General features: G+C 44.3%; 1 long non-coding RNA gene across 1 annotated transcript in view; it reads right to left on the bottom strand.

Annotated features, from left to right (window-relative positions):
• Positions 1-5,465: 5,465 nt before the first annotated feature.
• The window catches only part of LOC115088839, a 100,260-nt gene continuing 88,449 nt past the window's right edge, over positions 5,466-17,276 (bottom strand). The window contains exon 3 of the long non-coding RNA XR_003855925.1: positions 5,466-5,638. This is a non-coding gene — a long non-coding RNA (uncharacterized LOC115088839). The remainder of the gene's footprint in view (positions 5,639-17,276) is intronic.

Here is a 17,276-nt window from a genome sequence, read left to right on the forward strand (position 1 = left end):
TCCTAGGGTAGTTTGAGGAGTCCCTGGAAGACTGTCTAGACTCTGAAGTGGTAGTGGTAGTGCTCCCATGGGGTAGGAGTCCAGATCAAGGTCTGATATACAGGAGAATCCTGTTGTAGATGAGGCCTGGGGTTGAGAAGGCCTGTCCTGGGGACTGTGAATGAGGCTTGTTTGCAGCAAGGGAAGGTTGCAGGAGTAAATGCAAGGAAGCATGGTAGTGCAACAAAATTGTGGCTGCAGGCTAGGGATGTTCAGCAGGGACGGATTCATCCCATTTGGTATTCGTATACGTGGGGACCCAAATCCGTTGCATCCGTTCTCAGGGAACCCTGATCCATTCATTAGTTACATATGTATTCATTCCCCCCCCAAAAAAAACCCATCCCAACCCTTTAAATTTAATTAACTACAACCCCCCACCCTCCTGACCCCCCCAAGACTTACCAAAAGTCCCTGGTGGTCCAGCGGGGATCCTGGAGCGATCTCCTGCACTCGGGCTGTCGGCTGCTGGTATTCAAAATGTTGCTGATAGCCTTTGCCCTCACTATGTCACAGGGGCTACCGGTGCTATTGGTCGGCCCCTGTCACATGGTAGGAGCACAAGATGGTGCCGGTGGGAGGACTTCACTTCTGAGCTGCCTCTTATGTTGCTTCTGTGTTTGTGAACTTTTCGGTTTCTGTATTTATGAACCTTTCAGTTTCACATTCACCCTTTTCTTCTCTTCACATTTGGTGTTCAATCAAATTGTCTCTCTAAACTATGAAAGCTGACAAAATAGCCCACATATCAGCTGCTTATCTCAACTATTCTTAGCTTGTTTGTTTCTTCTATTTATATATATTAAAAAAAAAAAACTGCGCATACACATTCCTAGTTTCACTGATGTGTTTGGTTACTATTCCAGTCAGTTATTAAGTGCTTTTGTTTCTTCTCCTTAACCTCTGAGAGGAGTATGGGTACAGCAATTCCTCTCAGTCTAAAATCCAGCACTGCTTTCAAGGAATTCCAGATAAAATCCCTACTCTGGTGATGTTCCTGGTGATGCTCCTGGGCAAAATAGTTCTTTACATTAAATGAAAGATCCATAAAATAACCTTTGATTAGCTTATCCTATACTCTACTGCAGATGTTTAACATATTTGAAAATTTTTGGTAGCATAAAACATTTCAAAAATGTTTTTAATATTTTGTGAGAAGCTGTGCTTTGACAAAAATTAGTGAAATTATGCTAGCCTATTTACTAGTTTTTACCTAAACTATTTTTATGTTTCTAAGGTGATGGCTTCAGAATGGTACCTGAGCTGAGGTAAATGGCACTAGTTTACTTTGGGAAAACCTGGTCCAGATCACTTAAAACTGACTAGACCAGATTCAAATTTGCAACTAAATTTACTTTCAAAATTAAAAAATGCTTCAAATATGTTCCCTAGATTACAAACATTTTATATTCCCCTATTTTCTTTAAAGCTGTCCATTGCACTGATGACTAAATTTAAAAATTCTTGATATTTAAACCAAAATAAAAATTGAATTAAGGTCCCCAGGCATTTACTGGAAAGGCAAACATGAACAGAGGAAACTTGTCTAACAAGTTAAAAAAAAAGTCAGACAGAATAATGCTCTGTTATTGACATGGGGAATTTATGGGGGCAGATTTTCAAAGGGTTACACAAGTAGCCCCGAGAATCCGCTCTTGCGCGCGTCAAGCCTATTTTGCATAGGCTCCGCGATGCGCGCAAGCCCCGGGAAGCGCGTATGCCCGGGGCTTGAAAAAGGAGGCGGGGCGTGGGCGGGATGGGGCTGGAGGCTCCAGGCACAGTGGCCGGAGGCAGGCGCAACTTCTAAGTTAAAGGTAAGGGGGGATTTAGGAAGGGCTGGGGGCCGGGTTAGGGAGAGGAAGGTGGCGGGGGGGAGGGGGGAGGAAACAGAGGAAGGCTGCGCGGCTCGGAGTAGGGAAGTTGCACAATTGTGCATCCCCTTGCACGTGCCGACCCTGGATTTTATAACATGCGCATGGCTGTGCACACATGTTATAAAATCAGGCGTAGATTTGTGCGCACCGGGTTGCGCGCACAAATCTACGCCCACGCGCAACTCTTAATATCCGGCCCTTGTTTAACAGAGACAGATCTTCCCTGAAAAGAAAATGAAATTCTCTGATTGCAGCAAGGTCACAGAAAAGAATCTCAAAGAAATTATAATAGGTGAAGGACACTGATCACTCTTCATTGGCTACCAATTCAGTTTTATGTAAAATATAAGGACTTAACTCTAATCCATAAGATTATTAACAATGAAAGTGTAAAATGGACAGGTATAGCTTTAGATTTATTTGTCCCTCAAAGAACACTGAGATCATCTAATAAGAGACTAGGGATGTGCAGAGAAAAAAAAATGTTTTTGTTTTTCAGTTTAGTTTCGGGAGGTTTTTTTCAAGTGAAAAAAATGAATCAAGCATTTAAAAAAAAAAAAAAAATTTAAAAAGGCCAAAAAATGAAATCGAGCCTTCCCTTCCACCCTCCCAGAAAAATGTGGGGGCAGGTTCGTCCCCACTTATCCAGTCCAGAGGCAGGCTCCCAACACCAGAACCTCAGCTGGACCCAGGCCCGATGCTGCGACCCAACCCAGAGGGGGTTCCCAATGCTGAGGCCTTGGCCTGGACCTAGTACCGATGCCGTGTCCCGACCTGAAGTCTGGGTCCCGATTCCAGGGCCTCAGTCCTGGACCCAGGCCTTGACACCAGCGCCTTGGTTCAGACCCAGTCCTGACCCGGAGGCCGGGTCCCATGCCAGGGCCTCTGCCCAGACCCAGGTCCGAATCCGCAACCTGACCAGGAGGCAGGGTCTCGACACTGGGGCCTTGTCCCAGACCCAGTCCCGACTTGGAGGCTGGGTCCCAAGCTGGAGCTGGGACCTTGGCCCAGAATCAGGCCCGAAGCTGTGTCCTGACACAGAGGCTGGGTCCCGATGCTGCAACCCAACCCGAAGGCCAGGTCCCAGCATCGGGGTCTTGGCCCAGCCCTAGGCCTGACACTGCGACCCAACCTAGAGGATGGGTCCCGAAGCCTGGGCCTTGGCCCAGGGTCAGGTACAGGCCTCAGAACCCAGGTCTGGAAGCTCCTCTTCACGCGTCCTCTTCTTTCTTCTTCCCAAACCACAATGACAGCATCTACTGGGGTCGCACTGGAGTTAATTAACTACGATGCATTCACCCCAGTGGACATCACCATTTTAATGTTCAGCATTTTGCACATTCATTTCAAATGAACGCACATCCCTAATTATAATTGGTCGGTGTATATGTAATAGAGAAGCTGATTAGTGCTGAGTCAGTGTAAGTGGGCTGTTTAAATAGAGACACTTCCATTGTATGAAGTTTGAGCGAGAAGCACCATTTGTTGAAGGTGTGCTGCAGGGTTGAGCTGGGGGTGGCCGAAAAAAACTAGCAGGTCAGATTTGAAAGTTAATATTAGTATTTTAAATGAGATTTAGTAAGAAGAAAGCTAATGTGTTCTTTTCTGATAGGTTGAATCCCCTGAAGCAGGCCATAATACCCGCCAAAACATTGCAATGTTGGGAGTCATTTATTGTCAGCAACGCGGAGGGCAGCATTAAAGGAAAACAGAAAAAAGAAGAAAAGAAACGGTCTTTGATTAAGTTTTGGAACACTGAGGTGTCGGTTAAGTTCTGGGAAGAAGACGGCAAGAAGAACACTGGGGTGTCAGTGAAGTCACGGCAAGAAGTTGAGATAAGTTGAATCACGTACACTTTTAAAGGTTCTTTTAAAAAAAAGCAAACATAATAATATTGGGAAATAGTACATGAGATAAAATCAAGTGCCATACACACGAAACTGGTTTTAGCCCTTTGCAGGCAAGAGCCAAATGACTGTATACATGAGAACACATTAAAATCTGATACTAATTCTCTTATAACAAAAAGAAAAATTGTTATAATTATAAAGATTTTGAAATTCCTCATCAATGTTGGTTATTTAGTGTATAATTATACGGTGAGGATTTGGTAGCCTAATTTGAGAGATTGATAGTTTTTCAGTTCGAAGGAATTTATTCACCTTTGACAGCAAATACATGTTTTCCAGAAATGTGTTTTAGGACCTGAGCTGGAGTGAATTGACTCCATAGTGAATTTTCAGTTCTGAGCATATAAATTCAGTGGTCTGATTTCTTTTTCTTTCCACTAAATAGTTGCATAATTATTTGGAGCCACAGGAAAAACAAATAGTCAAAACATTAAAAATGTGTCACATGTTTAATTCTTTGGTCTGAAAACTAGGAGGAAATGTGGCACTACGGTTTCTGCTTCTTCCTTCCTTCTTTAAAACAAAGATATATTTTTGAGGCACTGCAGAATGAATTTCAGGAGCACATATTTAAATGATCAAAACTGTATAGCAAATGCTTGATACTCTGATGAAATGCTTTGAACTTCAAATTCCTGGAGGTATATCAGGTGACAGCATATGCAGTGTAATATACACAAAGGGAGGGCTTCCTTGCTTTTATCTTGAGCACACTCCCTTCTTGTGTGTGTGGAAACAGAGATATAACATGGAACATCATAGACTGCATTCATTAATCAAGAATGAGGATTCCTTTCTTTTTTTTCAATATTTTTTTCCATCACTTTTATCAAATTTGCTTCCAGAAGTTTTTTTTTGTAGTGAATTTTGAGATCCAAAAAATATAATTGTGTGCTGTGATAACTCTTAACATGGTTGCATATAAACAATAAATTTTAGAAAATTTCAAGAAAATGGATACATCTCATCATTAATCAAGTTGTAAAAATCCTTTTAATCAGAGAATGTCCTTTACAAGTATAGATCTATTTAGACAATAAACGCCAAACTTATGCAGGTTAAGTAATTGCTCAATGAGTGGATGTTACAGAATTCGATCCCCCCCCTCCTTTTTTTTCTTTTTTTGGGAGGGACAAATACTGACTGAATACGTATCAAGTATAGTCTATAATCAAAATCAAATGAAATAACAGTAAATCACAAATCCACAAAAAAGGTGTTACGTTGGAGGTGGACCCTTGGACCGAGGTGGGGGTTGGCACAACCCTTTGGTAGGGACCTACGGGTCCCCACAATCGGCAAGCGGAATGACTAGAGGGCAGAGGCCTCTGGAGCTTCGCCTATACCAGCCCTCGTTCCCCTCAGGTTGAGCCTTTGGGTGCCGGGGCCAGCAGGACTTAGGTGGGCCTCGAGGTTAACTAGAGATGAGAAGTGATTCAGCCCAGAGACAGCAGCCGGTAGCAAATGGAAGTTATGGCAAGCAATGTAGAGCTCTGGACACAGCTAAGTCTGTAGCGTAGTTGTTCAAAGCAAGAGTTAGGGCATGGAGATGGCAGGCGTAGTCAATCAAGGCAATGGTCAGCACAAGGATAAGGCAGGTGTGGTCAGACAAGGCAACAGTCAGCGCACGGGGACGGCAGGTGTCGTCAGGCAAGGCAATGGTCAGCGCACGGGGAAGGCAGGCGTGGTCAGGTGTAGTGGAGATCTGGGGCTGGAGAGAAGCTGAAGAGTAGTCAGGCGTAGCGGAGGTCCAGGGCTGGAGAGAGTCACAGGTAAGGCAGGAAATCCGGAAACAGGAGCCCAAGGCAAACGAGGCTAGGAGGCCAATTGAGAAGGCAATTAGTGAGAGCCGAACCCCGCCTTAAATACTGGGCTGCATGACGTCACTACAGGTAGAGCCGGCAGTCTTAGCGCGCCACGGGCCCTTTAAATGTTCCAGAAAGGCGCATGCCTGGGAAGCCAGGCGGTCAAGGAAGCAGCAATGGCGTCTCTGCTGCACTGCGAAGGAGCCAACCACCGACAAGGCTGCTGCGAGGAGCCCGCCCTCGGGAACGGCAGAAGGTGAGGAAGGCCGGCCATGGGTACTGTGGCCGGCCGACATAACAAAAGGCATAAAGCGAGAGGTATATGAAAGACATATATACCTCATTCAAAAGGAACCATTTAGAATATTGTAAAGAGATATCAATAACAGATTTAAATGCAAAGTAACATTTTCCTAAAAAGAGAAACATTTTAATTCATATATTAAATACTTTAATACATAAATACAATACTTTAAATGAGAAACAAGATAACAGCATTCCAAATCTGAAAGAGGAATAGAAAACCATTGAGTTTATTATTAAAACAGCTATACCTGAAACATGTAGATAGACCAAATATTAATGATAATGATGACTTGAGGGTGTCCTAAAAAGGAACTGCTGAGAAAGTGACTACCCCACAAAGGAAATTAACAGTGTAAAATAAACAAAAGTAAACAGTAAGAAGAGATGAGTTAAATGGAATACCAATGAGAAGACTGACCGTAGGCTCACAGTAAGGGCCGGATATTAAGAGTTACGTGTGGGCATAGATCTGTACAAACAACCTGGCGCGCACAAATCTACGCCTGATTTTATAACAAGCGCGCACAGCTGCGCGCATGTTATAAAATCCAGGGATGGCGCGCGCAAGGGGGTGAACAATTGTGCAACTTGCACGCGCTGAGTTGCGCAGCCTTCCTCCGTCCATTCGAGGCCGCTCCGAAATCGAACTAGCCTCGGAGGGAACTTTCCTTCTGGCCCCCCCCCCTACCTTCCCCTCCCTTCCCTTACCTAACCTGTCCCCCCAGCCCTACCTAACCCCCCCTTACCTTTAACTTAGAAGTTGCGCCTGCCTCTGGGCAGGCGTTGGTTGCGTGCACCGGCTGACGGCCGGCCCGCGATCCCGGGCACGGCGGCAAATGGGTGCTGTGTCTGGAGGCTCCAGCCATGCCCCTGCTCCACCCTGCCCCCTTTTTCAAGCCCCGGGACATACGCGCAGGCCTGTTATTCCAAATGCAAGAACAGTGCTCAGAAATCCTGGTTTTGAGCCTGCAAGATGTCTTGCCAGCATATAGAAGATCACAGGGACAAATGATGACATAAATTACCCCAATAGTGTCACAAGTAGATGTGTGCTGTAGTGTGTAACATTTACCACTTTGTGGATGGGCAAAGGTAGATAAAGTGCATAATAGAGTGCAGGCAGGACAGTGGCCACATGGAAAGTGTCCTTTAGAGCAGTGTTTCCCAACCCTCTCCTGGAGGCACACCTAACCAGTCAGGTTTTCAGAATATCCATAATGAATATGCATGAGAGAGATTTGCATACATTGGAGACCCAGGGTATGCAAATCAATCTCATGCATATTTATTGCGGCAATCCTGAAAACCTGACCGGCTAGGTGTGCCTCCAGGAGAGGGTTGGGAAACACTGCTTTAGAGGGTTCTAAGTGAGTTTTGAGATAACATGCTCAGACATTAGTTTCTGCTTTTATCTGCACTGCAGTTTTAGAGAAAACTGTAAACTCTTCTTAAGATGTGAAAACTTCACGGTGTTGTGTGGTGATATTATACCAATTCCTTCTGTTGCATTTAACAAAGTGGTAACATCCACAAATAGAGAATGTACACTTTTTGAACTGAAGGATCATATTTTATCCTTATTTCAGTGGAAAGAAAGCTCTAGACCAAGTCAATGGGACTTTAAGGGGATTGACTGAGAAATAACATCAGAAAATAGTTCTATGTGAAAAATGTGATGGATGCATGGATCACATGTCTGTGGCAGTGGAGGAGATGGAAAAGGCAAAGACAGAGCAGAATATAAGAAACCATGTGATAAGCATGAATATTTTTAGTTGCAGTGAAGTAAAAGTATAGCCAGAGATCAAATGGCATCTATGACTTTGTAACAGAAAGTAAATTATGCAGAATAAATGAGTCTTAGAGATCTCGGAGGTAATTTTTAAAGGATTTCCACGCAAAAAAGGTACATAAATGTGCACACCTGATTGTTAAAAGGGGTTTCATGCATATACTCACTTTTGTGAGCAAAATTACGCATAAACAAAGTGGGTATTTTAGTGTGATTAGCATTTTTGTGCATATTTTACTATTTTATAAAAGGCAAGCACATGAACATAATCAAGTCTGCAGAAATACTTTTACCACAACTAATTTGCCTGCCAAATTCAAACTTGCATTCTCTCTGACTGTCTGCTATGTCCCAGTTATATCACCACATGGACCTGACTATCACCTCTCTGTCTGCCTGCCATGCCCCTTACACCACTACAGGGGCCTGACAGTTACCTGTCTGCCTGCCTGCTATGCCCCAGATGTACTTCTGAGGGGCCTGACTGTAACCTCTCTGTCTATCTGCCATACCTATTTTACCATCACAAGATCCCGTCCATAACTGCTCTGTCTGCATTGTCTATTATGTATGAGCATGGGTGTTTTGGTGCCTCTGTGTTGTTTGCTGCTGTTAGTTTGTTGGTTATACTGTGGTGATTTTTTTTTCCTAGGAAAAACAATATGAAAAATAAAATAAAAAATGTTTCTCCTCCACCTATATCTGTTGTACAGTGCTTTGTTTCATTCTAACCCTTCTACAATCCCCACCTTGTTCTCCCACCCAGTTTGTTTGGCTGTTGGTTATACTGGGATGTTTTGCCTCAAGAAAAAATGTTGAAAAAGACAAAAAATACAAGTCTCTCCTCCCAATCCATCTCTTTTAAGCGTTTTATGTCATGTTGTCAAGGCCTGTCTAGGTCTTTGTGCTGTTTGCAATTCACTGCCCTCCTCACTTGCATGCAGAATGTCATGTTGGAGATACACATCAGTTTTGAAGATTAATTGCAATCCTATGTATTTGCTCACATATTATGTATCTGTGAAAACAGCATTAAAAAGACTCAGGATCAGAAATGAGCTCAAATAAACTTAGCAGTCCTAAGAATGCTACAGTTTTCTGTCTGCAGAAGTAATTTCCAAATGTTACATGAAAATGACTCACCCTCGCAGCTTTAGCGCTATTTATTGGCACTTATTGCAATGCTTACTAAAACATCTGTACTAAGGTAATTTGGTGTGAAAACATAGAAAACGAAGGCAGAGAAACACCAAATGGTCCATCCAGTCTACCCAGCAAGTTGCTTTTTATAGTAACTGCTGCAGTGTGCAGGTTAACTCCATGTAAAGCACCTAACATTTCTCTGGAGTAGTAACTGCTGCTCAGTGCACATTAACCCCATGCCTTCTGTTAAGGATAATAATTGCTGCTCTGTGCAGGTTGCCGTCAATCAGAAATGCTACACCTAAAGTTAACGTAGGTTTCCCCATTTCTTCATGTCCATCCTCTAGCCTATAGAGATCTACAATGTTTATCCCATGCCCTTTGGAATTCCATCACTGTTCTCGTCTTCGTCACCTCTTCCAGAAAGTCATGCCATATATCCATCATCCTCTCTGTGAAGCAATATTTCCTGATGTTGGTCCTGAGTCATCCCCTAGTTTCATATTACGATCCCTAATTCTACAGTTGCGTTTCCAGTGCAAAAAGTTTGGATGTTTGTATATCATTAATACCTCTTGGTTATTTGAGGGTGTGTGTATCACATCCTCCTGAACCTCTTTTCCTTCAGGGAATACGTTTTCAGATCCTTTACTCTCTTCTGATGTGGCTTTTGTTGCAGATTCCACAACATTTTGGTAGCTTTTCTCTAGACTGCTTCCATCCTGCCTTTACCCTTTTTGAGAACTGAACACAGCACTCTAGGTGAGGCCTAACTAAAGACCTGTATATGGGCATCACCACCTCCTTTTTCCTGCTGGTTTTTCCCCTCTCTACTATGCAGCCCAGAATCCCCCTGGCTTTTGCCACTACCTTAAGACCATAAGAACATAAGAAATTGCCATGCTGGGTAATACCAAGGGTCCATCAAGCCCAGCATCCTGTTTCCAACAGAGACAAAACCAGGCCACAAGAACCCAAACACTAAGAAGATCCCATGCTACTGATGCAATTAATAGCAGTGGCTATTCCCTAAGTAAACTTGATTAATACCCGTTAATGGACTTCTCCAAGAACTTATCCAAACCTTTTTTGAACCCAGCTATACTTACTGCACTAACCACATCCTCTGGCAACAAATTCCAGAGCTTTATTGTGCATTGAGTGAAAAAGAATTTTCTCCAATTAGTCTTAAATGTGCTACTTGCTAACTTCATGGAATGCCCCCTAGTCCTACTATTATTCAAAAGTGTAAATAACTGAGTCACATCTACTCATTCAAGACCTCTCATGATCTTAAAGATCTCTATCATATCCCCCCTCAGCTCTCTCTTCTCCAAGCTGAACAGCCCTAACCTCTTCAGCCTTTCCTCATAGAGGAGCTGTTCCATCCCCTTTATCATTTTGGTTGTCCTTCTCTATACCTTCTCCATCGCAACTATATCTTTTTTGAGATGTGGCAACCAGAATTGTACACAGTATTCAAGGTGTGGTCTCATCATGGAGTGATTTAGAGGCATTATGACATTTTCCGTTCTATTAACCATTCCCTTCCTAATAATTCCTAACATTCTGTTTGCTTTTTTGACTGCTGCAGCACACTGAGCCGACGATTTTAAAGTATTATCCACTATGATGCCTAGATCTTTTTCCTGGGTGGTAGTTCCTAATATGGAACCTAGTATTGTGTAACTACAGCAAGGGTTATTTTTCCCTATATGCAACACCTTGCACTTGTCCACATTAAATTTCATTTGCTATTTGGATGCCCAATCTTCCAGTCTTGCCACATTATTTTGTTTCTTCCAGATCACCAGATATTAACTCTCCAAAGCGCCTCTCCCAGTCCATGCATATTAGTCTTTCAATGTTCTTTTCAATGGAGCAGTATGCAGAATGTCTTATCATTTCTCTGTTTCGGTTTTTAATAATCACCACTCTAACACCGCCATCACTCCAAGCTGATCTTGAGACCTTGTGGTGCTTCCTCCAATGTCTTTGAGATTATTTCCAAATCTCTTTCCCCTAAGGTTCTTAACACTTATGGTGTTGCCCTGGCCATCCATTACTTTGCATTCTTGCTGCACTACCCCTCTAGCTTTTCATAAAATTCTTCCTCTGTTCAAATGCGCGTACTACCAGCTAGTATAATGCAAATAATATCTGGATTTCTTGTACTCACTATTTTTAGCTGTGTATGCACGTCCACAAGTACAGTTTAGAGGGTGACTCTTGCCCCTGCCCTGGCCCTGGCCATCCATTGCATTTCATGCCCTCTGCACCCCTCCTCAGGCTTCTAATACCATTCTTCCTCCACTTTAGACCACAACATACACGTTAGGGGTTTTTATAGCTTCTTTTCTCAGTGTATTGCTCTGCTTCCACCATTTCAACTTTTCAATAATCATCAGCGCCGCTGATGCTGCTGCCCTTCAAAGCCAGTCTTGGTACTTAGGTGCTATCCCCGCTGCTCTAGATATCTATGAGGTTCCTTCCTTATTGCACGTGGCAACTCTTGCTCTTGCTCTGGCAATCCATTGCTTTGCACACCAGCTGCAGCACTCCTCAGGCTTTTGTTGCCTCTCTTCCTCTTACCTCTGCCTTTGAGGTATGCCTGGGGCTTTTGATAACTCTGTACTGTTTGAGATTCCCAGCACTATGTCTTGGGTCAGCACTTGTCAGCGTGCGTTAGCTATTGAATTACAACAATTATTAGGTTACAGTTAGAACCATAACTGATTCTGTTTAATAGAACCATATGCTACTGGTAGGATCAGCCATATATCACATTTTAATGGGAAAGTCATCTCCCGCTCCAGCTGTCTACAAGGTTTCTTCCTCTTCCCCTAAGTACGGAAAATGATTCGCGTGCAGGAAGTCGTTCCCGGACCCCCGCTGGACTTTTGGCAAGTCTTGTGGGGGTCAGGAGGCCCCCCCAAGCTGGCCAAAAGTCCCTGGGGGTCCAGCGGGGGTCCGGGAGCGATCTCCTATGCTCCTGCCATCGGGGGACAAAAAAACAAAATGGTGCCGGCGCTACCTTTGCCCTGTCATATGACAGGTCAAACGTAGCGCTGGCGCCATTTCTACAACGCAACGGAGGTCCGAGAGTAAAAGATCACACCGGGACCCTTCCTCTGGACCCCAGGTAATTTAAGGCATTTTGGGGGGGGGTTCGGGAGGGTGGGGGATTTATTTTAAAGGGTCGGGGTGGGTTTTAGGGTTGTTTTAGTGTGCCGGTTTTCCCGCCCTCCCCCTTCCCCTCCCCCCCCACTGGACCCCAGGTAATTTAAGGCATTTTGGGGGGGTTCGGGAGGGTGGGGGATTTATTTTAAAGGGTCGGGGTGGGTTTTAGGGATGTTTTAGTGTGCCGGTTTTCGATTTACACGATTTACACGATTTACACGATATTTAAAAAACCCAAACTGCGACAATCCGATTCCCTCCTCCTCCCAGCCGAAATCGATCAAGACGATCGATCACACGATTCACATCTCTAATGGGCACACAAAAACCACCGTTCTCAACATCTACAAGGTTCATTTCCATGCCCAATACCCTTCTTCTATGGTACTTCCTAACTATTGCTCTTGCCCTGGCTGTCCATAACTCTGCATATTTGTAGCACCATTCCATGGAATCGTAACTGATTTCATGACTGATAACAGTTGCACTGCCAGCTGTGTTTGTCTTACTCTTTAACACAAACATATGCTACTGAACTCAATGGATTTGATCTGACCCAACATGGCATTTCTTATGTTCTTATTCCCTCATCCCTGTGCTAAGGGTGAAACTGAACTCCCACTATGTCACATGGGCACAGGAGTTTTGTTAGATCTGTAACCCCTCTCAGTGGGGATTTTTACATTTATTTTATTTATTTAGTTATTAGTTTTTCTATACCGTCATTTGACAATGCCATCACAACAGTTAACAAGTCAGTGCATCACTCATATTACATTTTAAAAGTTAGTATAAAACTATGTAGTAATCACTAAAGAGCTAAAATTAAAATATAACAATTCATAAAAACATATTGCACATCTGGGAAATACAGTAAAATGATTAGCAAATGGTGCTTACCTATAACAGGTGTTCTCACAGGACAGCAGGATGTTAGTCCTCACATATGGGTGACATCACAGGGTGGAGCCCTGAACGGAAAACTTTTCGGTCAGTTTTTACAAACTTTGACTGACACTGGCACACTGAGTGCACTGGGCATGCTCAGCCTGCAATTATCCCTGTGAGGCACAGGTGTCTCCCTCAGTCTCGTCTTATAGCTAAAAGCGCAAGCGAAACTAAAATAAAAGTAAAAATGTATACAGACCCAACTCCGCGGGGTGGCGGGTGGGTTTCGTGAGGACTAACATCCTGCTGTCCTGTGAGAACACATGTTACAGGTAAGCAACATTTGCTATCTCACAGGACAAGCAGGATGGTAGTCCTCACATATGGGTGAGTACCGAGCTGAGGATGCCCGAGAGTGCACCAAATGTACCCAAGACATGCGAAAGGCGCAATGATGGGGGTGGAATTTGGAATGGAGGGCATCCTGAACCCTTAACGGGTTGGTGGAAGGATGTTGGGTAATTAAACCGAAAAGAATAAGAGTAGATGGACTGGCCAAACATGGGGCATGCCGGCTAGTTGTATATAAGCAATAATGGGCTGCGAATGTATGGAGAAAACTCCAGATTGCAGCCTGATAAATATGTACAAGCAGCAGCGGCCGAGGGTAAGCTATTAAGGCTGGGACGGATGCAACAGAGTGTGGTTACACACAGTGTTGTAGTGAAATGCCTGCTTGTTGGTAGAAAAGAGATACAGATTGTCATTTAGGAGGAATAGGTCTGTTTGCCCACTGGAACTCACAGCTTGACTCTTGCCACAGAAGGAAAGAGTTAGGTGGAATTCCTATGGAATGTAGTGAAATCTAGATAGAATGCAAGTGCATTATTTCTGTCCAAGAAGTGGAAAAAACCCTCTCGATCTGGTGAGAGAGAGGTGTTGGAAAAAATGGGCAGAGTATATCCTGAGTAAGGTGAGATGCAACGTCTACCTTAAGAAAGATAGGAAGTTGAATGCGTAAAAACCACTCAGTGACAGAGGAACGCAGGGTCGGATGAGTATGTAACAAAGTGTGTAACTCACTGACCCTGTTGGCAGAAGTGACATTTATGAGGGAAAGAATTTCCCATGTCAAACTGTGAAATGAGAGGAATGGAAAGGCTCGAACAGAGAACATATGAGACTTATAAGGATAAGATATAGGTTCCATTCCGTGACTAGTGAAAATAGAGGTGGCTCAATCAGTGGATAATCCATGGTAAGCTGACTCAGAAGGGGTTTACCGTTAAATGGGTATCCCCACTCCCAAATGATACACCAATTGGAACAGAGGTGTACCTATGTGGAGGATGTCTGGGGAGCAGAATCCGAGGGAGCAAGAGAAAAGAGTGGTGTAGAAAAAGAAAAAAAGGTAATACCCTTTTGTATGCGTCATGTGGTAAATCATGCCATTTTGAATGGTAGGATTTATGTGTGGAAGGTTTTGTGACGCTACCAGTACCTGAGAACATCAGTGAGTCTACGATTTGAGACTGACCTATGAGAAGGCAAATTGGTTACTGGTGTGATAAATTGAGAAGTGTGGGAAGCATACTGGTTTCAGCAAGGACGTGGGTCTGAGGAACAGTGAACCCCGTCCTGGTTCAACATTAGAAGAGTGCTGGCTATGAGAGGCAGCAAAAGAGATAGATTTAAGAGGTCCTTGATGGAAGAAAGGCGTCTATGGGAACGCATTGGAAACATTTGTAGGGAGTAGAATCTGTGCACTGTATGGTTGGATTCAGACGCAGAGGGCAAGCTCGGTTGACCTCAGCGTTAGAAGATTTTTCCCGCTATACATGTAGTCTGAAACCATTTGAGAGGATGGAAACCTACATGGAGAAGGTCTGCTAGTGCGTTCAGTAAGACTCTTAGATAAGTGGCCCAAGGATGCACAGAGTGAGCAAGGGCCAAGGGTAGAGCTGCGCAGCTTCCTTGCAGAGCAGCTAAAAGGTTGTGCGTGCTTGTGTGTTGGAAAGCACATTGTCCCTATGCTGTCTGTCTGTATGCACAAAGATTTGTTGCAGAGGCAGTATTGGAAGGCATAAGGGTATAACCCATGGCTACAAGGTCCAGGAAGTTTATGTGAAACTGTGCCAGGAGCGGAATAGATGCATATTGAGTTGAGAAGATTTTGGGTCAAACTTACAACCCTGAGTAAATGCGAGCATGAGCAGGATCAGACGAGGTTTTGGTTCTAGATCTGCAATATTGATGAGGGACGAAAGTGGTTGAACAGCTTAGACCCGCTGATAATAGAATTTCACTGACTCTAACCCATAGTAGTTTTGGATCTATGAGGAAAGGCTGAGGTTATGGAATATGCACGCGGGAACATGTAGGAATTTATTAGAATGTCTGTGCGGTTGCTGGACAGGAAGGTCATTTTGACTGGGGTGTCCAGAAGTGTTGTATAAGGGATTTATGGCAGTGACAGTAATCCCGGTTGTAAATATATAGTGAGTCATGAAGAAGTTAGAGCTCCTTGCGTGGACTGACTGTGGTTATGCAGCTGTCCATGCAAGGAAAGCATGAATGATGTTGCACTCCGCAGAGAAAACAGCATTCACAGATAGTGATTCAATGAATACCCCAGTTGCTGAAGCTGGTGCAACCGGCAGAGCTTGGGATTGTAATATTGCTGACTCACCATGAAACACATAGAAAGATTAGAGGTAATGTACTTACTGCAATATGGAAGCGTCGTAATGAGAGATACCATTATACCTGTGCCTTCTGAAGAAAGTTGGTATTTCTGAGATCCAGGATGGGCGGAGAGTAACTACTTTCTGTTGAAAGAAAGAATAGTGTAATTAAAACTCCCCAACCCCTCCTCCCCCTCTCTGTGCTTTGTAGTGTCTGGGGGGGGGGGGTGTACCAGGAACTTTGGTACAAGGTGGGGTGGCCACTCTGATATCCAGCCAGTTGGGAGACCAGGAGGTGTCCAACTGGAGGGGCTTATGTAATCTGGATATTGTGTAACCTCCCACGGGAGCGAGAGTGGTAAAGTCTTACCCACATTACTGTGTGCTGTACAAGGAGACATCGAGACATGTCGATGCACTTGAGGCAGTATTTGCGGGATCTTGTGTTTATCAGATCAGCGAATGCACCTGGAACTTTGGGTCTGAAGCAGGAACCAGAAGCCAGAGCATTAAACAGTACAGAGCCTTGTTGCTGAAGAAGGGAGGATTCCCTGATGCAATCCCAAAGAAATGATAGAGAGATTCTCTTGGTATTGTGGCTGACATAGCTGGCAAAGCGATATGTGACACTAATACAGTTCTTGGAAGGTACATGACCTAGAACATTTCAAACCATGTGGCTCGAATTAGAGAACACATCTCAATGGGAATGCCGCAGAAGTGGGTACTTACCATCTGATGTGGATCGCCGAAGGACGAGCCGGTGAAGATTGCTGGCTTCATGGACTCCAGGAGTCCTCGTGGGAGTAGACGCTCGTCTCAACTCTAATGCCTGGTATGGTGGTGCAGGTATAGAGGAGACAGGCTGAGCGTGGATGGCACAACCCACAGTAGTATTTTGTGGAGGGCACAATCCACCACCGATGTTGGTGGGGCAAGCCTCAGGAATACAGGAGCTGATTAACGAGCTCGTGAAACCAGCCCTCATCGCAGCGGCTCGATGTCTCATGACGCCAGTAAAGAATTCTTTGGAACTCATTCCGGTGTTTCTGGAGCACCAAGGATTGCCAAAACTGTGCGGAACAGTGCCGATGGCAGTGGTGATGTTGCTCGGCCTGAGCATTGTCCAGCATCAAGAAGGATAGCACTGATGTGCTGGCTGGTGTCGGTGGCGGACGGTCCATGTATCATGACGCTGCATTCCACGGTGCTTGACCCGGTCTTTCCCCAGCACCGAGATGGATGCCCTCGCTGTCTTGGATGGTGACTGATGACGGACTGTCAGCATGCCTGCACTGCTCCTGGCACTATGTAGTTTCATAGGCTAATATGGGGATTTAATAAGAACCTAAAGCATGGAGCACTGTGTTCAGGCAAGGGCATTATGTGGCAGTGCTATGTCGGTATTGACGGTGTCATTGGTGGTGGAAGCGGCCTCAAGAGTATCGTCAAAAATATATATATGAAAAACAGCAATGACTCGGCCAGATCAATGATGACAGTGATGGAGCACTGTTGGCATCGGCGTGGGTATCTATGGGAATGATGTGGCATTGAATAATTGAAAAACATCATTGGCATCGGGAAAAATGATACCAGCCTCGATGGAATCAATGATCGCATCGATAGGAACGTCAAAGACACCGATGGAAATG

The sequence above is a fragment of the Rhinatrema bivittatum genome, chromosome 3, assembly GCF_901001135.1.
Source record: "Rhinatrema bivittatum chromosome 3, aRhiBiv1.1, whole genome shotgun sequence".
Taxonomy (NCBI): Eukaryota; Metazoa; Chordata; class Amphibia; order Gymnophiona; family Rhinatrematidae; genus Rhinatrema; species Rhinatrema bivittatum.